Consider the following 5,304-nt stretch of genomic DNA (forward strand, 5'->3'; position numbering starts at 1 on the left):
TGCTTTAATCACTCTGCTTATACAAACAAAGGATTTGCCAAACATTTATGAGGGTCTAATTTAAATGACAGGGAAATTGTACATAAAGTAAACATTTCATGTATTGGCTCTCTTTTTAATTGTTTTAATACTTTAATCAATGTTAATTGTTTTAACTCATATGTTGCCCATGTTCTTCAACTTGGAGTCACACTGTTGCCTTCTCAGTTGCCCAGGGACTTAATGCTGGTGGCAAAACCGTTCAGGGAGAAGTCAGAGTGTGATTAATGTGAAAACAATTATGTAAGCCAAATATTTGGACCTAGTGAAGTAAACAAAGAATCTTGATTAGCTGATTAATTAGTTTGAGGAAGAGATTTTGTGAAAGACCGAATCATATATAAACTGATCTCTATTATTAGTGACAGATTTCTCAGTTGTGTTTTACTGCCACAAGAGGTAATACAGCATAAGGGTTAAAGACATAAACTGTGGAATTAGACTGCCTTGGTTGCAACCCTTACTCTGCCTTGTGCCTTAGTTTCCTCCTCTGAACAGTAGGGATGAAAATAACAGTATCCAGTTCATAGAGTTCAGAGGACTTAATATACATTTAGTGAATAGAGCAATACCTGAAAGATAGAAACCACCCAACAAAAGCTCACTATTCAATGTTCGGAAGTAAGGACTCCTGATGCTTTCCAATTGTTTTACTATGGAGCTTACTTTTACTTATCTGCATATAAACCTCTATACTTATTTGTGTCAATGTCAAGGTGAAACATGTTTAAAATAATTATAGGAAATCATAAAACCTGGCTAGTGTCAGAGATAGTCATCATTTATAAACTGTACTACTTATTGGTCGCTTTAGATGTAACTTACAGTAAACTTACAGCATTCCAAAGATATATTTTTCTAGGTTAAAATTAAGCCTCTTTACTGTTAAATACCCGAAAGCCACAAAGAATTTGCTAATGTTTAAATAGTTGCTTTACAGTTGCCACATCCCTACTGTAGCTGTTGATGAGTTTAAATCAACAAAATGTGCTTCTGAAAATTTCCAAATGTAAATGGAACACCAAATACTGTATATATTTGTTAACAAATTTAAATTATAAAAACAAAGAAGAAATTGTGGGCTAATCATTGACATTATTTTGATTGAGCTTTTGTTTTTGTTTTAATCCATTTCTCCTCTTTACAGTTTGAGAGCTATATAATCTATTTCTTTTCTCTCGGTTCTTAATTTTTTTAATGTACTTATGAAACTGGAAGTCTAAAAACAGAATGGCTGTCTCTATTTCCTTCCAAAACAATGAAAGAGCTTTGAAATAATGGTCTTCAGATATTTTTGTTTGCATATCACTTAAAATAAATTTGAAAAGCTACTAGGGATGGATGGGTTAACTATACTTATTGTGGTAAACATTCTGTAATATATACATATATTAAATCATTATGTTGTACTCCTGAAACTAATAAAACCTTACATGTCAATTATATCTCAATAAAATATGTTTCAGTGTAAAAAAAGCACTATGTAACTCACACATTTTATCATAATTTAAAATATTTGCAATAAATGTAATTAACAAAACAAAATTTAGAAACTTTTAAATATAAACTTTATCACTTGGATTTTAAATATTATTTGATACTCATTGCCATTCACTTAAAAAAAGTAAACTCTTCTTCAAAATTAGAAAAAAAAATTTTTTTGGCCTTGCATGCAGCATGTGGAATCTTATTTGCCTGACCAGAAATTGCACCCATGCCTCTTGCATTGGAAGTATGGAGCTTACACACTGGACTGTCAGGGAAGTCTCCCAAGTAAGAAATTTTACGTTATTCTTTTTCTGTCCTTGACTTGTGTTTCTATTCTACTTTCCCCATATGATTTTTTTAAAAATTAATATATTTTATCTTTAGTTTTACATTTATAGAAAAATTGAGTGAGAAAGTATAGAGAGTTCTCTTACACTCCTTTCAAAACCCTCCCCCTCTCCCGAGTTTCCCCTACTATTAACATCTTGCATTAGTGTTGTACATTAGTCACAATTGATAAGCCAACATTGATACCTTATTATTAATTAAAGCTCATTATTTACACTGAAATTCACTCTGTGTTGTATATTCTATGGTTTTGACAAATGTATAATGACATGTATCCTCATTACTCTATCATACAGACTAGTTTATTGCTTAAACATGCCCTATCCTCCATCTATACATCCCTCCCTCTCTCCTTTCAAACCTCTGGCAATCACTAACTTTTAAACATTTCCCTAATTTTGCCTTTTCCAGAATGACACAGAATTGGAATCATACAGTTTTTAGCCTTTCAGACTGGCTTCTTTCTCTTAAAAAATATTTGTTTCCTCTATGTCTTTTCATGGCATGATAATTCATTTATCACAGAATAATATTCTACTGTGTGGATGTACTACAGTTAGTTTCTCTATCCGTTTAATGAAACACATCTCGATTTCTTTGATTATTTGGCAATCATGAATAAGGCTGTTGTTAACAACTATTTGCATATTTTTACATGGACAAAAGTTTTTACCTCATTTGGGTAAATACCAAAGATCACAACTGCTGGATCCTAACAAAAGAGTATGTTTAGTTTTTGTCATACTATCTTCCAAAGTGTCAGTACTATTTTCCATTCCTGCAGCTACACATTTTTTGCCAGTAAGTGGTATTGGTTGTTGGGAGGTCTCAGTCCCTTGTCACATGTTCCACTTCAGAGGCTGCTTGAGTCATGACATGGCAGCTGGTTTTCCCCAGAATTAGTGATCTAAAAGAGTCAGGGGGAAGCCAAAAATGTCTCTTATGGCCAAGCTTAGAAGTCACACATTGCCATTTTCACGGTATCCCATTGATTACACTGATGAGCCCTATTCATTGTGGGAGGAAACTACACAAGAGTGAGAATACCAGGAAATGAGGAACACTGAGGGTCCTACGGGAGGTTGACTAACACAGCTACTAAGACATTTATCTTTTGGTATAAGTTAGGCTTGTATCCATCTCTAGTCCCACTAGACCAGTGTTTCTCATCCTTTTTCTCATGATCACTCCACTATGGAGTCTTTTTAGAGATGTTTTTCCTAATTCCATGCTCCCTTCATGAAATGTTAATGTTTATGTATTGTGTGTATATCTGTGCTAGATATATATGTGTGTATATATACACACATATATAAAGTAATATTTTTCACCACTCCCCCAAGAAGCAATTTTCACTACCTTGAAGGAGGTGATGTCATCCCCTCTGAGGTTAAGAATGTATACACTAAACTGAAAGCTAAAAATCCAAGAGTTGGTACAATACCAAAGCTTTACATCTTTTTATATTTCATGAACTTCACTTGATGTTTTAAATAGAGTATAGTAGTAAATGTTTAATTGTTGCAAATAACTGGGCAAAGGTAGGGAGGAGAATGAGTATGTGATCCAGTGAGAGTGGAAAATAAAGATGCCATTGACCAAAATGGAAACAGAGCCTCTATGAGAAAGAAGTGAGAGAAGAGAGCATTTAATGAACTTTATCTGAAATATTGCATTTCTCCATCTTGTTCAGCACTGAATATTGAATAGGACTGTTCTTGATATATTCTTAGGAATTCAACACTTTTTTTTGGAATGAATAAATTCATCCAGCAGAACTGACAGCTCATGTGAACTTCAGGGCTGTCTGGTCACCTGTAAACTACAGAATTTATTTTCAGTAGTTCAATTAAGGTATTGGCTGGAAAAAAAAAAGCACAACATAAAAGTTGAGAATTAGGTTTTATTTGAGGACATTACTGAGTACTATAGCCTGGAAACAGCCTCTTTGACAGCTCCGAGAAACTGTTCCAAAAAGGTAAGGGAGGAGTCAGGTTACATTGGAGTTTTGCTGAAAAAAAAAAAAAAAAAGTAACTGAACATCAAAATATTACTGCTAATTACAAAAAACAGACATCTTAAGTTAAGGATCCTATGTATGGGAAGATGCAAGAGTCTGGGCTCATTGAAGTAATTCCTTTGATCCGCATCTTAACTATCTGGAGCCAATATCCTGTCTTTCTCTGTCCTGAATTCCCCTCAGAGCACAAGGTGGTAGTGGCTGATGGCTTGATCATGGGCAATATTTGTTGTTTACTGATATGGAAGGCACAATTTCTAACTCTAGACTAAATGTTCCAATTTTCCAAAAAGTTTTGGATATCAAGTATCATGGGGCGATTCTTATTTCCTTTCTTAAAAAATTCTTTTTATTTATTTGGCTGGGCCAGGTCTTAGTTGTGGTATGCAGGGTCTTTGATCTTCATTGTGGCACTCAGGATCTTTAGTGGTGGCATGGTCAGCATGTGGGATCTAGTTCCCTGACCAGGATTGAACCTGGGCCCCCTGTATTGGGAGCACAGTCTTAGCCAAACTTTCTACACCAGCCAAGCAAGGGGACTTTGGTGTACAAAAAGGCCAGAGACACAAAGACCACGGAGAACAAAGCATTCTTTTCTGGGTTTCTTTTTTTTTTTTTTTTTTGATCTTCTGCTTTGTTTCTACTTTTCAGATGATAAATTCCCCAAAGGCAGGAAGTATATAGGCCCTGCTGAGATCTAGATGATAAACATTTAGATCCCTTCCCCAAGAGGCTGACAATCTATCTAGTAGCAAGGATATGACACATTTTAAAACATTTTTTTACCTTTGGTCCCACTCAATAAGGTATCTCAGATGGTTAAGAATCTGCCTGTAATGCAGGAGACTTCGATTCGATCCCTGGGTCAGAAAGATCCCCTGGAGAAGGGAATGGCAACCACTCCAGTATTCTTGCCTAGAGAATCCCATGGACAGACCATGGGGTTGCAAAGAGTCAGATACAACTGAGCAACTAACACTTTGTACTTTCTTTTTCTACTTGATGAGGCATACCTTGTTTTATTGCACTTAAAAAATACTGTGTTTTTTTTTTTTTTAAACAAGGTTTAAAGGTTTGTGGCAACACTGTGTTGTCAGATGCTTAATATTTTTTAAGGAATAAAGTATTTTTAAATTAAAGTATGTGCTTTTTAAAGACATAACGCTACTGTATACTTAACAGATCATCAGATCAGATCAGATCAGTCGCTCAGTCGTGTCCAACTCTTTGGGACCCCATGAATCGCAGCACGCCAGGCCTCCCTGTCCATCACCAACTCCCGGAGTTCACTCAGACTCACGTCCATCGAGTCAGTGATGCCATCCAGCCATCTCATCCTCTGTCATCCCCTTCTCCTCCTGCCCCCAATCCCTCCCAGCATCAGAGTCTTTTCCAATGAGTCAACTCTT

The sequence above is a fragment of the Bison bison genome, unplaced genomic scaffold (assembly GCF_000754665.1).
Source record: "Bison bison bison isolate TAMUID 2011002044 unplaced genomic scaffold, Bison_UMD1.0 scf7180017864118, whole genome shotgun sequence".
Taxonomy (NCBI): Eukaryota; Metazoa; Chordata; class Mammalia; order Artiodactyla; family Bovidae; genus Bison; species Bison bison.